The sequence below is a fragment of the Panthera onca genome, chromosome C1 (genome assembly GCF_046562875.1).
Source record: "Panthera onca isolate mPanOnc1 chromosome C1, mPanOnc1 haplotype 2, whole genome shotgun sequence".
Lineage (NCBI taxonomy): Eukaryota > Metazoa > Chordata > Mammalia > Carnivora > Felidae > Panthera > Panthera onca.
The window spans coordinates 153,305,672-153,327,121 of NC_138346.1; the positions used below are offsets into that span (position 1 = coordinate 153,305,672).

Consider the following 21,450-nt stretch of genomic DNA (forward strand, 5'->3'; position numbering starts at 1 on the left):
TCTTCACTGGTATATATTTCCTTGACTTAAAAAAAAAAAAAACTTCGGGGCGCCTGGGTGGCTCAGTCGGTTAAGCGTCCGACTTCGGCTCAGGTCATGATCTCACGGTCTGTGAGTTCGAGCCCTGCGTCAGGCTCTGTGCTGACAGCTCAGAGCCTGGAGCCTGTTTCAGATTCTGTGTCTCCCTCTCTCTCTGCCCCTCACCTGTTCACACTCTGTCTCTCTCTGTCTCAAAAATAAATAAACGTTAAAAAAAAAATTTAAAAAAAAAAAAAAAAACTTCTTTGGGACACCTGGATGGCTCAGTCAGTTAAGCATCAGACTTCAGCTCAGGTCATGATCTCATGGCTCGTGAGTTCGAGCCCTGCATCAGGCTCTGTGCTGACAGCTCAGAGCTTGGAGCCTGCTTTGGATTCTGTGTCTACCTCTCTTTATGCCTTCCCTTGTTCACGCTCTGTCTCTCTCTTTCTCAAAAATAAGTAAACATTAAAAAATTTTAAAACCTTTTTGTTTCTTTTCCTCTGAAAGAAGACTTATTTGAAAAGCTATCATAGAAAAGTGTCAAGGCAAGAAGTGAATTTGTAAGAGGGAGTTGAGGAAAAAACAAGGTGGTGGTGACTTTGCTAAATGAGAATGTAGAACTTGAAACAGGATAATGGAGACAAGAAAGGGAAGAGGGAGGCCAGGGAGAAGCTTGAGTATAGAATCTGATGAGACAGGCAGTAGTGTGTTCGGAGCCTTGGGGGTTAGAACCAGGATGATGATGGATTTTACAAAGCTCAGTTTATTTGGGAAACAGACCTTTAGGTGGAATGCAAAATGGCATTCATTCCTTTTACGGTTTTTCAAACAAGTCTACAATTTGCATAATCTGACAAAAGAATAGGACACAGACATAGATGTATGTAACTATCAGTTCTGTGTACTCCTTCCTGACCCTTTGGATGATCCTGGCTCAGTGTCAGCTGCAGGAATCTGGATGAAATGAGTTGAGGAAAGGAAGGAGAACAGGGGTGAGGAACAAATGCATTTCTAAGGCTTACAGGACTTCTAGGAAATCGAGAGAGGCTCTTGGTCATCGTGGAACAGTCCTCTGTGCACATTCATTCGGTATACAAGCATGTAGGAAGGGTTGCTATCAATTCTCTAGGCATACTCGCAGCCACACCTGTAATTCTGGGGTTAGCTTCGAACTGAAAGAGGTTCTGGGAAAAGAGAATAGGGAGACAAATTGGATAGGATGCGTTTAAGAAACACACTGGCGACGTGTTCATAATGAGCAGGGGAAATGACAAGAAGTCTGACAGTAGCATTTCCTACAGACCCCAATGAGCCTTTTGGGAGGAGACAGAAACCAGAGTCTGAAAGAGAGAAGTCCACTCTAATGAGATAAAAAATCACTAAGAGTCGTAACTTAGTTCTTGAATGAAGATTCAAGGAAGGAGTAGAGCCTGCCTGTGGGTTTTCAGATAACGAGAAAGAAATAGGTAACACTGAAAAGGAAACTTTTTCATGCTTAGACTGGCGATAAGATACCAAAGAGAGCTAAAGACAGGAAATTGGATAAGAACTGAAAACTCCAAGGGGTAATGGTTGGTCTGTAGTAGTTTAGGGGATGAAAGAGTATAAAAAGGAAAATAAGGAAGAAGTTGAGAGCAGATGAGAGGCAGTAAGCGAGCTTGCCAGAAGCACTGAGTACGGGGATGTGATCCTTCTCAGACGACAGCAGATCAAGGAGCTGTGTGTCTGAAATCAACTGCAAGACAGAGAAGCATTTCTTTTAACTATGTGTAAGAGAGGACATCCGTGTCTCTTCCGACCAAATTAGAAAAAAACCGAGGCAGAAACCATCACAGCCACGTTTCCCAAATTTTGCTGCACGTTAGAATCTCCTGCAGAGCTTAGAAAAATCTCTTGATGCCTAGGTTGTGCCCCACACCAAGAAATCAGAGTGCGTGCGGAAGGAGCCATGCCTCTGCATTTTTTAAAGATGCACAGGTGATTCCGACTTGCAGCAAAGTGTGAAAACCCCTTATTTATAGAGCATGCCTTAAAATTTGGGAGGGAAATTGTAGAGCAGATGGTGGGTCAATTGGTTAAGAAAGAATGGCCGAAATCATCTCGTGCTGTGGAAGTGTGCATTATTAAGGACCCACACAAATCCTAACACCAGCCACTTACTGGCTTGTGCTTCTTTTCTTGACCCCTCACTTCCGTCGAGGCCCCCTGACAGTTTATTTCTGTTATCGTGATGCTTGGATGTTCTCTTACCATCTCAGTGTATTAACATACTGAGCACACAAATTACAGAACTTTGTATGTCAATTGAAAAATGAAAAATGCTAGGTTGATGAAAACTTGGCATAAATTAGTCACAACATATTCAAAAAATGCAGCTTGAATGTTGAGCTGCACACTGGATATGCATAAAAATCTGATGCAGTGATTATTTTGTGCACAGGGTATTGGATTTATGCTATCGTCCTTTAAATATTAACAGCTTATGAGGTATTGGAAGTGCTTCTAGTCAAATCTGTGAGGTGACGCCGAGTCACGCATTTGGCTCTGATTTGGTTCTGCTTTTTTCAAAACACAGTTTGTGTGCATTTTTGTCCCGGGAAACTTCTTTTCCCACGAGAAGTCCACTCTTACCAAAACATCCTGAGAAATGACGGTGCTCATCTTAGTTTTCTTCTTTGATTAGGCTTGTTTAATTCTGTATTATCTGCCTTTGCTTTGATGCCAAACAAGATTAAATTTTCAAGTATAGTATGCTACATTTATAAGGTGAATTTAAAACAAAATTACTTATAAGAAACCAACATCAGCACCTAGGGACGAGGCTGCGCTATTAGCATAATTTACACCAGTAAATATATTCTACCCTAATTATTTGTGGCCAATTATCAATTACTGGTCAATGCTAGAATCATTCACCGTAATTATTTCCCTAAGGAATCTTCCCTGGATATACTGGACAGCTTCATCATATTTCTTTTCTTAGAAAAACAATACTTATTCTTTTGTCTACAAGATTTTTCACCTACGAGAAAACCAAATCAAAACCTTTGCAACTGAGGATTTCTCTAAAATTTTAGATCTTTGGGTCTTAAATATCTAAAGCAAAGAGCTAAATGCATCCCTGGCCGGCATTAGAAATCTCTAGAAAGAACGCCCAAAATATTGCTATTTTATCTCCTTATTGTTTTTGATTAATTTCAATTCTGAAAAACTTTTTCGAAATTGAAAAGATTAATTTATACCTCATAAGTTAACTTTTGCAACATTAACCCCTTTCCTTACATATAGTTTTGTTTCTATTAAAATCAGTTGCAAAGCCTGCAAACACTAACCTTACATTTGAATTCCTAATGACTCCTCCTATTGTCTCATTTCTGTTTGAACCTGTCAATCAGTGGTGAAAAGTGCTAATCACTCCCAGAAACCCCAATCTTGCTCACAAAAGTACCAGTCACTGAAAAATAATACCGATTGGTCATGGATGGGCAGGAAATCTCACTAGGGATCTAACCGCACAATGGAGTTTATTAAGTCCATTTTGCTCAAATCCAGCTCTCCCTCCATGCAAGGGTTTGGAACTTTAATTTCAAAGTCAGCTAAAACCAGCTAAGGTAACTTATATTCATTAGCCTAGCTCTGACTGAAGCGCTGTGAAATCTCTTGGTTAGTGCTTTTGGCTCTCGTAATAGCAGCAGCATTTATTTTTACTCTTTATTTCTCTCCCCTTCTTTTGAAAGAGGGGAAAGAGACGTAGTTGGATGCTGGTTGTTTTAAATTCTTAATTGGCCCATGTTCTTATTCAGCTGCTTATTATTTTCGAACTTCGTTCTTTTAAGTGACTAAACATCCACAAGAAAGATATTTCCCATTAATTCTCCCTAGGCAGCAGTGTCCTCTCAAAGCCACGGCCACGTTTATTACTGAAAAGCAGTTATGATGTGTACATACAGCATGGGCCATAAAGTATTGCAGCCTCGGGTCACGGAAGGGGATGAAGGTCAGCAGGCTTATTGTTCACATTATGCAGAACACCAACTTTCTTTCAGCCTTTTTTTTTTTTTTCCAACTGTAACTTATTTGCTTTCTGTGAGGTGGCAGCTGCAGGGGGCTGGTGTGAAGGAAGAAGAGGAAGACGGTACTATCATTAAAGAATAAACAGTAATTACCTTGTAGAAATCTCTGGAGTGATTGATTACCTCTCCAGCTTATAAGAATAGGCCTGGGAATATACAATAATTGATTTCTATTACTTATGTGTGTTTTCCTTTTAACTTTTCCAAAGAAGCGACGTAGCTTAATTGACTTTAATTTCAGATTATGTATTTTTATGACTTCTTCTGGAGTTGGCTAGGAATGAATAGAGTTCCTGGCCCCATGAGCCTGTTATCCATCGGCGGTAGGAAGACGTGGCATTTGTGTGTGTATGTGTGTTTGTGTGTGTGACGTTGTATGTTATGTGTCATCACATATCTTGCACGTATCACTGGGCTGCCTTTGTCTTTTCATGTAGGTACTTGTTTAGGTCTAGATTGGCTCAGAGGAATTCCAGGGTTTATCAAAATTCGAGAGCGGGCAGTGGTTTTAGCAACGTCATCATAGGCACAATGGGAACAAAACCTCTTCAAGACGAAACTGACAGATATGTTGTGGGACAGTTCCTTGAGCAGGATCAAGCTGGGCACCACCAGACATTAAATCGTGCTGTCCCTGTGGTGATACCACGGGTCCGGTCGCGTCCCTCTGAAATCGCAGGGAACTGAAATTGTTTAAACTACACCGTCGACTTCTACTTTGACATTGTGAAAATCAGACATGTTTTGGAATAACTGTGTGCCTTTTGCTGGCTGGGAAATTGAGGCATAGATCGCTACATAATGCATCCAGGAGAAAAGGAATCAAATTATAACCAGACCTTGCATTTGACAACACTGACAGTGGTTCGGGCTAGATAAAATTTTGCCATTAGACGAAGTAGAGAGGACGGTATGCTCTGAAACATCGTGTCTCCTGGCTTCTTGGCAAATTAAATTACTTTTGCCTTCTCTGACAATTTACACATTTTTGTACACTATATGTTCACACACACACACACACACACACATACATATAGTGTATATACACCATATACATAGCACCTTTCACAACAAGTTGTAAATATGGTTCATTGACCTCTGTCCCCCTTTTTAAAAATGATTGTTCTCATTTCATATTTTTGTTTCCATTGCTTTAGCCCTGTATCCAGCATACTTTAGGTGACTGAAACGTGTGTTGGGAGTCCATGACTGACTCCTGAAGGATGGATTGTATCACTTGGGCAGACGCTGAGATGCCCATTTTTCTTTGTTCGGACAAAAGTGATTAGGATAATATTTATTCTTTGGTACTGTAAACAAAGCAATGTTACAAAATAACAAAAGACAGCAGAGGGAAACAATGCCTGCGACACTTCTCTCATTTCAATGATGCCTAAGAACTGCAGATAACCGGTACAAGGATGTAAACTCCCTAGGAGCTGCTGCATCAATATTGGCGGGGTCTAAAGACGTTCTTTAGTTCTTAATATTATTGTGAACTATGATTCCATGCTGAAAAATGTACCAGATTAGCAAGCATCATGGTAGCTTAAAAGATTGAGGGTTGTTTTGAATGACTTTTTCTGAATTTTTCCCTCCTTCTAAACGTGGAGCAAAATTAATTATTTTAGTGTGACAGGCATACATGATAGGAGTTAGTTTCCATTATCTTACTAATACATTGCCTTACAGAAATAAAACCATGTGCCACATATCCAAAGTACTAATTCTGATATCTAATTTATTCGTTTCCCTAAAAATAACACAGAAGTATTTTCTAAATTCAAATGTAAAGATTTAAGCTCAGCAAGTTCTCTATGACACCACCAAGTAGCTCTCTGTTGAAGGAATTATTGCTCTTACGCTGTGTGAAATATTTGTAACTCCAGGACGTCAGATTGTAGAATTTGAAGCTGTCACCTTAATAGTGACTGATTTCACAAACAATACGGTGGATCTAAACAATGCAGCTGAAATATGTGGCCACAGACATCAGGGTATCACTTGGACAATGCCACCAATAGCATGAGTGACACTTGAGGGTAGAAGAGTGGGCGACTGGTACTTAGTGGTCTTGCGCTTTGTCAAGTATTCCTTTTTCTTTTCTTCTCTTTTCTCTCCCTGGTGGCTATTTGCTATTCTCAGAAGACTACAGACTTCCCTTCCCCTGGACCTTTTTGAACTCTGCTGTCTTTGAACATCATGGATATTGCAAAAGAAACTATTTACTAGGCAGTAATTATATGCCACCCCTCGTGTAAAGGTAAATGATAATGAGGTATTGCGAAGAATAGGCAGGCCTGTCAAAGGGAAAAAGAGCGGCTTTTAAAACTTAGAGCCATACAAAATGCCTTATAGACTTGTTCTGGAGTAACTGTATCAATTAACCACGCTAAAAGCTCTAACTCAGATGGGCACTGCACACAGCATGTCTACTAGTGTTTTATTATCAAGTCCATTATGATGAGTTCTTGTCCTAGACAAAGGGAGAACAGAAAAAGAATTCAGGCTGACAAATTAGACTTGAAATCAGTTTCATTTACATAACGACTGGAAGTTCATTAATAACAGAGTTTTAATTATTCATGCTCTTGTTTCACTAGATACAGCAGTTTTCCCCCTGCTGTGCGGGATGTCTGGATTAGCTAAAATGAACCTTAGCAAACTGATAGGCTGCCCAGATCCTCAGATGCTTTTCTATTTTCACACCGCTAGAGATGGGGGGTGGGGATGGGGGACCGTGGAGTGCGTGTACAAATTGGGGCTGGGTAATGAGGGGAGGTAGACAGAAGGGGAAGACTCTGAACAGAGAGAGAGAGAGAGAGAGAGAGAGAAGCTGGCTAGCAGGTTTGCGGAAAAGAAAAAGAAGGGAAAAATGCAATTGTATAAATTTGTATTTGATGGGAGTTTTTCCACTTCCACCTGAGCTGATAATACTTTAAATATCAATCATTTTAAGATTTCCTGATGGAGCATACTACTAATAGGATTGTGTGTGTGCGTGCGTGCGTGTGCAACTCTTTTCCTTTGGATATAGGAGCACTAATAGAGTTTCTTTCGGTATGCTTGCATTAGAAGAAGAAGAAGAAGAAGAAGAAGAAGAAGAAGAAGGAAAGAAGAAACTTTTTTTCTCCAATTCCATATTATTTGGACAAATCTGAGAAACAGGCTTAAAGTGGGCTTCAATACGAATTTCTTTAATTAGAGCAGTGGCGATATTTTCATTCCTGCGAGTAATAAATAATGACACCAAGGATACTTTCCTGCAAAGAATGTGAACTGTTTTCACACACATCAATCTCCTGATACAGTCTCAGTGCCACCTCATGAAGTGGTTCAGGGCTGATCGGGCAGGGGATTATGGCATTTCTGGTTCATTTGCTGTCTGTATATTTTACTGGCTAATTTAGGTAACGATCTCGCAAAAAGAGAATCCATGACAAATAAAAACAAGACTCAGTTGTTCCCAATACCCCTCGAGCTCAGCGAGGTGGGGAAAGAGGCCAGAGGAGAACCTCTCTTCATTTTGAGATCACACAACAGCTGCCGGTTCGGGTTTCCAGGGCTGTCTTTGGAACAGCTTTGTAACGAAAGTTCTCAGTTTGGGGAACCATTGTTTATAACAGTTAGAAATATTTTGAAGCACAAAAATTTAGTAAGGAGAAATGACATTTAACAAGAGCCAACTCAGTACCAAGCGCTTTGTCTGCGTTCTGTGTGACTTAACCTTCACAAAAATTATTATATCCGTTTTACGGAGGACAAAATTAAGCCTCAGAGAGAGCAAGAATGCAGCTAGCAAAGGAGGGGGTAAGAATTCAATCTATGCCTGTCTGACACCAACTCTCCCCGCTCCTACATATGTATCAGAAGACAATGGCTATTAATATTTTTATACAAAGTTGATACAATTTGTTTTGTTTTTCTATGTTTAATGCTTTGCCCTCCCACTGATTAATGATTTTCTACAAAATAAATATAACAGCCTTATTTTCAGAATATAGATAGCTTTCTTAGATCGTGACTAACCAGAAAGCCATAAAAATCAAATATTTAAACAGTTAATACAGGAACAAGGTGCTAATATGAACAAGGCCTATTTCTAGTAACAGAATAATTGAGTAAGAATTAGACAGACTACTCTACCTGATAACTTTAAGTCAAATGCCACATTTGTAGATCACATAGGGAAAAAATTAATCACCAGAAGCTGCCACCTCTCATTACTTTAAGTTTCCTTCTAAGTGTGCATTTTGTCCACATACTGTGAAGGGCAATCATAGACTAATAAAGCTACCTTTTTCTTTCTCTCTCCTTTCACTTATTTCCTTCTTTCTTTTTCTTTCTGTTCCTTCCTTCCTCCTTCTCTCCCTCCCTCCTTCCTTCCCTCCTTCTCTCTTCTCTTTCTTTCTTTCTTTCTTTCTTTTCTTTCTCTTCTCCCCATTTCCTCCTCCCCTCCCTACCTCCCTTTCTTCTTCATTTTTCTCTTTTCTCCTCCTCCTCCTTCTTCTTCTTCCTCTCTCTCTCTCTCTCTCTCTCTCGGTAGGACAATGAGCTCTTCATTTATGCTTTGAAGAATTTATGTTAACTGGCTATTTTTATTTATTCCTTTTCCTGGGCAAGTCCATCCCCCAACCCTGTTTTGGCCCGTTTTACAAAGCGATCTTTATATCAGAGATTTTGAATGATTAATTACTGCTTCAGAGAGATCGGAAGCTCTCAACACATTTACCATATTTTATCTTTTTATCTCTCTGAAATATTATAGAAATATTAAGGAACAAAGAGGTCCCATGACACGCCTAAGGGGGGAAAAGTATTTTGAAAAGATAAAACAAGATCCTTTACTAGTGAGCTACCCCAAGCAACACACTGGATTTCAGAGTAAAATGCAATAAATGGATAGTTACAATATGTAAACATTAGAATCTGAGCAGGTGGCTGGGACATTATTGACATTCAGTAACATCCAAAATGGCACTTTCACAAAAGTTGCCTTAGCAATCTGAAAACTAAGCGATGAAGGATGCTCTTCTTCTAAATCTTTGACCAAGGATTGCTACAAAAATCTGATGCTTCTGAAAAAGAATGAAAACAAACCTTTTAAAAAGCGAAAACAACTAATTTTTCAAGAAAGCCTTAACTGCTCAATGGGTGGTATGTTTGTTAGGCTTTCAACACATATTTGTTTCGATTTTCTGGGCTCTTTTACTCCTTTAGAAACTTAGAAATATTGCCAAAGGACAAAGAAAACAATAGAAGGTTGCATGGGAAGAGGACGAGGAGATGGAAGAGACATCTGGATTGCATTTGACCTGCCAGCTCTCTCTCCGCCCCGTTAGGCGGCTGCTGCCCTGGGCAAGCGAGAGGGGGCTGCCTGCGCTGATATTTGATTTCCAGGTGCAAATATGTACTCATCTAAATCCTGACCATATGCTGTCATACATCTGCCTAAGTACTGCTGTTTCCTTTTGAACTAGATATAAAACGTACACCTGACCGAGGCGTGCAAGATAGATGGTCCTCAAGCAGCGAAAACTGCATCAGTTTTGCAAGGGAGATTTAAGCCACGGAAATGTGTCAAATAGCTTGTGTCCTGACATGTCTTTTGCCTGGTTAGAGTGGCATCCAGAGGCAAGTGGGTAGGAGCCAGGGGATAAAACGCTTCTAGCCCTGTTTCGGGCCAGTGTGTTCCATCATTTAGAAAGTGAAAGGGGTGACTCTTCAACTCCTTAGAGGCAAATCCAACCCACTGAGGGAGGCGTGTTAAATACACCAGTCCTGCTGCTAAGATGCCATTAAGCAAGTTGAGAAAGTTCTAGATTTGCTGTGCAGCCTTGTGCCTGTAAGCTGACCATGCTGTATGGTACACTTAAAAATATGTTAAGAAGCGAGATCTCATGTTAAATGTTTTTAGCACAATAAATAAAACAATATGAAACAAAACCATCTACTAATCATTGTAAACTGCCATTTTGCAGGACATTGTTATTTGCCAAACAGAATGGAAAGTTTTTGTGGAATGATTATTGATTTTGTGCATTTGGGTAACATTGGTTTATTTATCCAATTCTCAGTTGTCTCTTCTGTAAAATGAAGGTGATAATATTCCTCATAGCGGGTCTTTGCTAGAATTCAAGACAATACGAGTAAAAGCATCACAGTTCCTTAAAACGTGGCATTCTTACTATGTGACTGGAAGTTAGGATGCCAGTTTTGTCCATTGGGCATTCGATTTATAACTGGAATTTACATAAATTCCACAGTGACAAGTTGAAAGGCATGTGTGATATGCTTTCAAGCCTAGGGTCAATGATGATCGCAAAGGTGGCTCCCATTTCTAGAGCGTAACAAGTACTGAGCTGTGATCAGACGAAGAAAGCCCTTAAAAGGGAGCACTTTGAAAGTGTCCAACTTTTTTATTTCATCTCTGGACCATTTTATATACAGGCCCAATATTTTTTTAAAAATTCACTTGGCTGGAAATCTCAACTCTGTTGTATTGGTTGTTTTGGGGGGGAGGTGGTTTTTATAATTATTACAAAGGAACTTAATAAGAAGGAAAAACCAGAAATACATATTTTTGTCAGTGGCTTTTTACTATATTCCAATTATTTGATTATTGGTCAAGAATCAAATACTGTTAATAGTATTATTGTATTAATAAACACAAGCTTTATTCCCTAACAATGGTAAGGAATAGATAATACTATTTTTAAAAAGGAATGAAAAATTTTCAGAAATAATAAGCTGGTAAGTATTGAATGCTTTTTTTTCTAGTGTATTAAAAGTAGTGACCGATGCTTTCCTCTTGTAATATTTTAATGTTTTTAAAAATAAAAAAATGGAAAATCACTTATTCATGTTCCATATTAACTTACTATTAAGCAAAAGCATTTTTTTTCTGTATTGAGGACTACAGAGACCTTTAATTTTTGTTACACTGCAGGAAAAAATAAAAGATGAAGGTTAAGGAAAGAAGAAATTTCTCAGTACTTGGAAAGGTATCCTTACTGCAGTTTGCAGCATCTGAATTTCATAGAATTCTTGTTCCTTTTCATGCATTAATCCTTTCTTGTGACAGATGGAAAATGAGTTTAGCAGCATACTGGGAGACTCCTTGGATTGTTGTTTAAGGTATCCAAAGGATAAACAAAATGTGAATCAAACTTACAATTCTGTGCATTGGGTTTCAGTTCATGTAACAACCTAACAGGGACAAGAGGAAGGGAGGACGGCAGAAGAGACAGAGAAATGAAATGGGATAAAAGCAGTGCTGACAGAGAAAAGGTCAAAGATAGCAAAGAAAAGGCAGGGAAGGGAACAGAAAGGAAGAAAATAAAAGGCAGAAGAAGGAGGCAGCAAATGGGATGAATTCTTTGGGAAACTGTAAAGTTGGGAACTGTTTTGTGGGAAGGCAACTTGAAAGGCGGTTGGACAACAATGAAATAAAACATCTGTAAGGAAACTGCTTGAAAATGTGTTACTCTCCTAAGTTGCAAGTTGTAGCTTGTTTGGGAAAGAGGTGCAATGAAAATGCAGACTGAATTTCATCCACAAATGAGTATTTATGGACTAGAGACAGGACTAAATTCTGTGAAGCAAATAACTATGCAGCAGGAATAACGACTTGAGTAGAAAAACGATTTGTATTATAGAAGCATTTGTTATTTCTTTATGTATCTTATCCTACTTATATTGTAAATCCACCCTTATATTGTAAATGTAACACTTTGAAGATAACCTGGGCGCTAAGTTCTATCAGTGCATTGATGCCGAAATCAGTTGCATAGACCCTTACATATTTATTATTTTGTTTGTGAGATTTTTAGGCTGCATTTTGAAAATGAGAAACTTTGAAACGCGTGACTCTAATTTCTGGAGACCTACCTAAAAATTATGTGAATCCCAAGGTTCAAGTACCTAAATGCCACACATCAAAAAGTCACCATGACCTTTGTAAAATCTCACTATGGCTTCCGTCCTTGACTCAGCCCTTTATCTTCCCAGTCTCTGTAAAGCCTGGACTCTAATTTCAAATGTCTTAAAAATTCCAAATTCCCTTCAGTGTTTGATGCTACATCTATAATGCTGAAATAACTTATATGTTTAACTCTTTGTTCTAAACTTTGCCAGAAAAGAAGAATACATACAATTTTTAAAGTTGATCTCTCTTTTCTACCTTCTCTTAAAGGACTTCAAGTCCCACACAAAAGGAAAGCAAAAACACTCGCTTCTTTTTTCGTCGTTTTCTAATAGGTAGCATGCCTTTGAGGTGCATGGATGATATGCCTCATACTCAGCCTTGTATGCACTGTCACCTTTTATTCTCATGCAGAAGAAAGTTTTTTTAATGTTTATTTATTTTGAGAGAGAGAGAGAGATTGAGGAAATCCCAAGCAGGCTCCACGCTGTCAGCACAGAGCCCGACCTGGGGCTCCAACTCATGAACTGTGAGCGCTTGACCTGACCTGAAATCAAGAGTTGGAAGCTTGACCAACTAAGCCACCCAGGTGCCTCAAGAAACATTTAACTGTCGCCATTTTTTCAGGGAGGCAGCAAGTGTCACACAGCACAATGTTGGAGGTGTAACAGAATTCAGGTGTGGCCAATTCCAAAGGTACGTACGTCCTTATACATCTTGCCTTGTAGTTAGTTACCAAATGTCTCTCAGTCTGCTTCCACCTTCCACCCACAGACTTCTGAAAGCAAGGTTCTCTAGGGCAGGGACCAGGTTATACTTATCTGTGCTTTGATATACTGAATGGCATGGAGTAGGTTCACACACAAAATTTTTTTTTGGCAAGAATACAGTGACTCCAGTTCCAATTTTATAATCAAGCTACCCTTAAGCTTTGCAGAAAGTACCTGCTTCTTCCTGTTAGGTGTCTGATGACCTAAAGCTGATCTGCATGGTCTCTACACAAGGAGCACTAGAAGGACATCCCTGGTCATGTGCTGGTGTCCAGACTTACAGGCCCGATACCAGCAGCCCTAAATTTCTTGTCTAGGGGAATTTACACAAACAGGATGTTCCTTCTAAGTTTCTGCAGAGAATCCCTTCTATTATTAAACTGGGAAATTATCAAATCCCAGAGTGGTGGGAGCTTTAGACTAATGAGGACTTTTCTTTCCCAGAAACGTATAAGCCAACCTGGCTCTGTGGAGCCGGAGGTGAGAGGAAGGGAAAGCAAGAAGCATGCCCACGATTAGGACCCCAGACGAAGGGACTGCTCTTCATTTCTGAATGTTAAGTAACATTTTCAAGTTTGTAGTCCACTTATTGCTATGTTCTTGCATGCTCTCACCAGGTGTTTTTCAACGAAGCACTAAACTTCCCCTGGTCGACTCCAAAAGGAAACCTTCAGGTAGGTTTAATGCAGAAGATTAAGACTGCATTAAGATTAAGTCTGAAATGTTCTGCTACCAATTAGCCCTCTAGTATTTCTGTAAGCCTTGAATTTTTGATGCGATCAATGACACCAGCGGAGCCATCTTCTGTGGAGTGGTTATTAAAGATATAAAAATCAATACAAAGATGATACTTGGAAATCTATATCACAAGATAATGAATCACCATGAGAGCCGACTAAGAATGTCAGCAAACCAAACAGAAGGTTTGTGCATAACAAAGTGTTTCATGCTAGTAGAGTTTAAGCTAAATTTTGCATGAGACAGAAGTCTTCAGGCTACACTTATGATACATTTGCATGGCAGGGTTTTAATAAGATGAAAACACAAGCCCAACCTAGCAAAGGACTCCTGGTAACATTTGGAAAAAGCAAAGAAAAAAAAAAAAAGGAGTGGGGATTGAGATGTTCACGACTGAGCCAATAACGGCATGATTTAACTTTAACTAGTGATAAAACAGCATTAAAACTTTCTCTGTCAGTAATCCTCATTCAATTTCTTTTAAATGAAACATTATTTGCCTGCATTTTAAGTCCATAAGTACTGATTGTTATTGGAGCTGTGTATTGGAGCTTCACAGAATAGTCCAAATTTAATTTGAACTGGGGATTGATTTCGTTTCCTTCAAAGAAGATTTTTTTTTCCTTCCAAAATTGAGCTGGTGCATGACTTTGCAAGTTCATTTTGGTTTTCTCCTTGACACAATTGTAAGTGACAAGAGAACATTTATGTGTTTTGTCCTTAAGGGACATCACAACGTTGCTAATGAAGCCACAAATGACTGGGAGCTATTCTTTGGCTTTAGAGATATGGATTCCCTATGATCTTGTGTCATCGCTGACAGAAAAAAGCACAAGTAAGGAAGGCTGCCCCATCTCTAGTCCACTAAACCGTTGTATATTTAATAGATATAGAGTTTTATGCTTAGGATTTTCCAATTTACAGCTACATAAATAAACCTTTATAGACAGGGATTCGTGAGGATGTGTTTTTGTGTATGTGGGTGGTACAAAAGTCATAAATGTTTGTATCTCCTTCTCTCTCCAGGCACATATAGGAGTGGCAGCCATTATGGAAAGATGTGCTCATAACCAACTGAGCATCCAGCCCTTCATAGCAAAGCCTGGCTCTTCGTTAATCAGCAAACTTATTGATTTACAGAGTGATGTCTTTGTTTTCCTCGAACTCTTTTCATCCACTTCTCATCCTAATGCCAGCACAATTTCCAGAAAATTAACTTGTTAATGCTACCGTGTATTACTGTATGGTTGTTTCTGTGTTTTCATTGCAGGTTTCAAAGGTTGACTTGATCAGTCAGGGTAGATGTCCCACAGACTTTTTTTTTTCTCCTAACATACCATGTGACAATAAGAGAGCTAGATACACCTTGTGTAGTCTTAAAAAGTATTTGCAGTTTTGACTTAATGTATTTCCCTCCCCTTTACCCCCTGAGGGTCCCACAGCAAATAAACCATTCAGTAGCATGAAACAAGTGGAATTAGTTTAGATTCCAGTAAAACACCAACCTCATGTGGGCAGTATCTGCCCTGATGCTGAATGTGTGCAAATTAAAATATTATGGTGTCTTGATTGTCCTGACAACTCACAATTGTCCCCTTGAACCCCCACTCCCTGGGGCACCTCAACACCCACAGCTGTTCGCTTCTCAGACTCATCGTTGGTGTTGATACCTTGGCTTCTTTATCTTTGTCTGTAAAATCTTCACTACAGAGACATGAATATATTTAGCAGTTTCTCAATACTTTTAGACTCAGGGTTTAAGTTGGGTAGTCCACTTTTAGGTGGTGTAAGGGGAAAAAAAAAGATGTGAGAAATGCTTTTCTCATGGGCAAGAGGGTTATAGTTGACATTAAGGAAATAGATTTTTTGGAACAAAAGTTTTTGCATCTCATCCAAGCTATGAAAACCTTTAGCCTTCATTACCTTTGTCCTGTTAGCTTGGGGATGAGTTCTGATGCCTTGAAGGATGTTATGTATTTGTTTACAAATAGCTGATGGTGGTATATACTATGTACTAATTGCTAAGGATACACATTATATCAGGCGAATTGTGAGGAGAAATGTTCAGTGAGACTGCAAAGTTATTTCTCCTATGAGGTCACATTTAATGCTTTTTTGGGGAAATGTTAGTTAATGTCTTTAGATGTTTAGTTAGCAAACAAATCCAAACCGGATAAGTGTCTAAACCTGGGCAGAATAATCAAACATTATTTTGCATAGGTGGAAGAAATGAGATGCTTAGCAATTACATAAGAGCGAAGTCCTTCCTAATGAGCTAAATGATAAAAATTTGAACCCCAAACCTGGGCAGGTAAGGCATGTGGAAAAAGTTAAGTTTTCAAATGATGTCTGTTCACCAGATGAAAACTGATGAATCACGCTTGATAAAATGAGCTTTGGGGGGGATAAAAAGGTTAGGTATCTGAACAAGAAAATTTCATCTTCCATGTAGTTAAGATGGGCCTACAGGCAGGAGATAAAACCCACAGAGGGCATTTACAATGTTACATGGACACAAAATAGTTCTTTGATCTTTAATTTCATTTAGAAATCAAGAAGACAGATGTATTATTTTATAATACCGTGTCTTATATAATATTAATATATTTTCCTAGCTTCTGTGAAATAAAAACAGAGTAGTTTCAATTAACAAGAAATTAGCACATGACGGAAGCAAAGGGAATCACCCAGGAGCTTCACACAAGACCCTATCTTTGTAAACAAGCCCAGAAATAGGAACATTTCTAGACCTCTATGAATCAATGCTAGGCCTCTTTCTTAATGGTCAACCCTCTTACTGGTCACTTGGCTTTTATTAATCCAGAGAACTGGATGAATCCAAATTTAAGGTCTGATTTCGGGAGAAACAAAGCAGGATCAAAATATATTAAGACGGAGAATTGATGTTAAAATACAACCAAATGTGTTAAAAAAAAAAACTCCAAAGAAAGAAATATAATATAATGTTAACAATGTTTTTCTCAGGGTGTTGGCATTAACAATGGCTTTTATTTTCTTCCTTGTGTGTTTTGATATTTATAAATTTTCAACAATAGCATTTCTATTCTAACCAGAAAAAATAGATCAATGAAAAGTACAACCTAATGGTTGAAATTACTGTTATATACAAAACGAATACATTTTCCCACTGGTAATGCCTTTGGCTATAGAGGAAAGATGGTTTCCATGGAAGGATTACAATGTTTTATATCTAATTAGTTGGGAAAGCTTTAGGCAAAATCAGAACTACAGATCCTGGAAACTGAATACAGTGAGGACTTTATAATAGACACGAAGAAGAAAAGGTAAGATAAATGGAAGACCTTCCAGACGGTGAGAACAGTCAGTTAGAGAGTGGGCAAGAACATGAAGAGTATGAAAAGAAGACAAAGAAAGTTTTATATGAAAGTGAATAATAAATGAGAAGAGATTAAAAAGTAAACTGGCCTTAAATCTGAAAGTAAAGAGCCAAAGAGCTATGACGGTACTCTGTATTTTGAATGTCAAAATTAAGGAACTCCATTGGGAAATAAGTTTATGGAATGAGCAAAATCAACCTTAGAGTCAGATTGATTTCTACTTTGAGGGGGTGGGGGGCTTGAAGTCATTAGCATTGGGTCTGTTTTATTAACACCATGGCTTTCCCTTTACTTCCAAGAAAAAGCACATATGATGCTTTTACTCTTCATAATTCACTTGCTTAGTCAAATACTCATTGATTTTTCTGAATCTGTAGCCCATCTGCCTGCAAAACATTCATTGACTTCATGGGACTAAATAATAAGTATTGGTTGATGTTAATGTACATACATGCAATAAAACTGTCAACTTAGTCATCTTACTGGTATACCTGAGTATATAAGAAAAGCGTCATTAGACAGTGAGGCAGCACTGTCTGAGAGGTAGTGTACATAATGGAAAGAGCATGCCCGTTGCCCTCAGAAAGACACTGGTTCAAGTCCTGGCTCTGCTACTTGCTACTTGTTAAATTTGATCCAGTTAAATTTTTTGAGCCTCATTTCTTTATCTTTAAACCAGGGACAAAACCTTTTCCCTGTATATAAATGTGGTGAGGATTAAATGAGATATATATATATATAAGTTAAAGCATATGACAAAATGCCATGCGTGCAATCAGCTCTCAATCCATGGTAGCTACGATCGCCACTGTCATCAGCATACTTACAGTTTACTTTCATAACACAGTGCAACTTAGAGTTTCAGGAATAGTATCTGATTTTAATTTTGTGTGAGTCGAGTTTTGGATTATTAATATAAATGATCTCCTTTTTTCCTTAGATGGCAAATGGTTAATTCATAGAACTAATTCAGGGACTCACCTTCTATATTCTCAAATCGAAATAAGCTTTGTACCCAAGCCCAGCATTTGGGTCTTAAAGGCTTGAACTCCATTAAAAGAGCTGTAATTCTTTCTGAGAGGAATGATTCTCTCCACTCATGATGGAATCTTCACTGTTGCAATGTGAGGGGCCAGACTCATATCCCAGGTAAGCTTGGGATTTGGGCGGGATGTCTATTCTCGATTTCACTGGGCATGGAAGAGTGAACGATCTGTTTGGTGGGACCTACCTAGCCCCTTCAACTGACTACTTAACCAGCCCCTTCAACTGACTACTCCTTCGCTTTGTGTTTAGTGGTCAAATAGCTCATTACATAGACCCTGGATAATATAAATCCAGGACCACTGGTTATTTGGCCCAGAAAAGAACTACATATCCTGCTGTATTCATTATTAAAATCCCATCTTGGATCCTACCACTTCCATCAGAACTCTTATAGAAGTTATAATTTATAACATTGAGATGAACCCATACATATATTTTTGTGATGATAATATTTATTTTGTATATGCTGATTTTACTTTCATATATACAGAAAGTAGGGGTCACACTTTGAATGTCAAAGTGGAAAGTAGGGGTCACATTTTATACTCTTTTTTAATACATCCTTTCTGAGGTGGAACAGCTTTGGATATATTAGAGACCCCCAATAAAATTAATTAAATAACTTAAAAAAAAGAAGTTTCTAAATATCTAGTCAGTGAACCTAAAAAATACACACATTTAGCTTGTACTTTTTTGTGATTTTAAAGTTTCTAGTGACCATGAACAGGACGCATTTTAAACTAACCAACCATTTCATTCGTGAAATGATGGAATCAGTGCACAAGAGGAAGAGGCAGGTAAGTTGCAGGAAAGACTGACAGCGGAATGTGGATTTGGCTCATGTTAGAATTCGCTAAATGTTTTTGTTGCTTGAAAGTTTTTCTTCAAAATCAGCTTTCATTTTTGAGACTCCTTTATTTATTTCTTCAAATATTATACCAAAAATTTCAGTTAGATGGTTGCTAATTGCTCAAGATCACTCAGAAAATTCCGTTGCAGATTTGGGACTAGAACTCAAAAACGCTATCCCAGCCATGTCTTTTTAACAATGACACTTACCTGTGATGATGGTTATAGGGAACAGACATTATCCATTCATATTTCTTACATTACCATAGCAATCAAAGTTTATTTATAGCATAAAGACCCCAGAAAAATTATGCTGGAATATTTTAACATAAAACAATTTAAAATTTTTGAAGTATGACACTAAAGTATTGTCTTAATAGCTAATATTATCCCTTCCACCATAACTATTGCTTGCTTATTTTCAATATTATAGTGGTGTGCTCTTATTCAAGATTATATTGAGACAATAATATTTGCATGATACTATTCAAGATTATTTTAGGACAATGGTATTTGTGTGATTATTATTCAAGACTATATTATGATCTACTATATTTAAAGGATATACTTTGAAAATTGGAAAATGAGAGAAATATTCACACAAACATGTGAGTAAAAATTGTGATGGGGAATGGTATTTATTATTTTTATAAGAAATTTTCTCTTCCAATAAACAACTTATTATTAACACCTGTTCTTTAAAAGATACGGCATTATTTCCACTTTGCCAAATATTGCCCATTTGAATGATTGTAACACTGTATCACTGTTAACTAAATATTATAACAGTATGGTTAATTAAAAAAAGATTCTAACTTCAGTTTATTTCTTACGTCTTACTCAAGTTAATAGTCTTTAAATGGCTCAGCAGATAACTAGTTTAAAACTTATACTTGCCGTTTTCTGCATTTGGTTATTAAAATAAAAATCTAGCCATAATCAATGATGTCATTTGTAAGAAATATCTAAATCGGGTAAAATAAACCATATCTATACATGTCTTAAAGGATCAGTTTCATGTATTTTTATTTTTAAAGTTAATGTTAGAAATCAAATCGTGATCAGTTGCATTTTGGAGATGAGAAAACTAGGTCAGAGAGCAGTTAATGACCCAGAATTAAACCTAGGTGTTCCAAGGATCTATAGACCATACAGTGGTGTTATTTATTTTCTTTTCTCTGTTGCATTCCTTTCAGTCCTGAAACAGAGGGATGGGAGATTTGAGAAATACGCTTTTGCTAATGGAGGAAGGAGAAATCCAATGACTTGTTCTGACCAGCTAGCGGGATGGTAATGTTTATTAGAAGAGAAGGATGGATACCAGTGGAAACACAGACTACTGGCAAATCTACTGGAGAGATGAAGTCATTAGCCATATATAGGCTCATTAAGCTCTAATGGTGATCATAATCATCCTTTCGTGATTTGGAAGAACCGTGCCTCCCTCCATCCCTTTGAAAGGCTTTTTGTTTTGTAGATCCCTTTTTATTCTGCTTCCTGAAACTTGATGCCAATTGATGTTTGCATGTTTCTGAAATGGCCCTGAGTCTTCTAATTGATTCTCCCACTACACTGTGCTGCTGAGCTGGCAGGCACCCTGCTTTCAGGTCACTTTAGACGTCACACCACCTAGGGCTAGCCAGGGACCCATTCAAAGGGCAATGGGATGCCAATTATTTCCCTTCCTGGCATTTACATGAAAGGTATAATATATCTCCTTTAGGAGGAAGGCTGCTAAGAGGGAATTGGGAGTTTGCTTCCCTTAATAATTCCCCCAACCACCAAGTTTCTGGACTAAAGGTAAATTGAGAACCTGAAACAAAGTGAGGAGGTAGAATGAAAGCCCTTTAGTTAATCAGTGAATTTAGTGTTTTCTAGGTACTAGGCAATACTTGAAGTGCTTTGCATCTGCCCATCTGTTTATATACTATGCCACAGCCCTTGCAAGTGAGTACTATTATTTCTCCCACTTTATAGATGAGAAAATTGAAGGCCACGGTGTCATTGCTGGCAAATTTGAATTTAGGTAGGCTCTGAAGCCTAGGCTTTTCACCATTTTGCTATAGGGGATGTCAAAGATCCTGTATGTACCTTCACATAGATTGGCAGCCTCTAGAAATAAATAATTATTTTAACAAGCAGGAAAGCAAATGATGACTGTGGTTTAGAGAAACAGAAAAACGAGGCCATCGTCTCTCAGTTCCTGTGCCGCACACTTCCTCATCCGACGTCACTTGCGGCAGAGGTAGCCTTCATGGGATGTTTTGTACCTCCTCCTACCTCCACAACGGAATGCATCCTAGTAACTTTGGGCTTGGTGTGTGACAATAAAGGCTTTAATCGCTCCACTTGACAGTGGGATTTGTGATGTGCTGGCATGCCCCAGGGCAGGAGCCTCCTAAGATCACAAGAATAGTTACTTGAAAAAATCGAGGTAGGTAGCCAGCCTTATGCAACATACAACAGATAATCTGATTCTGAAGACAGCCAACCCACAGATGCAGTTTATTGTTCCCACAGCGCCACCCAGGATCATGATTCTGCCTTCTACTAAAGGACCACCCAGCATCTTAACTTAGCAAGTCTCCAGCAGACAAATGAAGAACAACACGTTTCCACAGTGCTGGAATTCATTCCGTAATTGAATCCATTATGTTATATTTTGAAAG

The 21,450-nt window shown here is 38.3% G+C and overlaps 1 protein-coding gene across 8 annotated transcripts in view; it reads right to left on the minus strand.

Moving 5' to 3' along the window:
• ADGRL2 (adhesion G protein-coupled receptor L2) overlaps nucleotides 1–21,450 on the minus strand; it is a 625,339-nt gene that overhangs the window by 477,282 nt on the left and 126,607 nt on the right. The gene's annotated exons all lie outside the window — the stretch shown is intronic.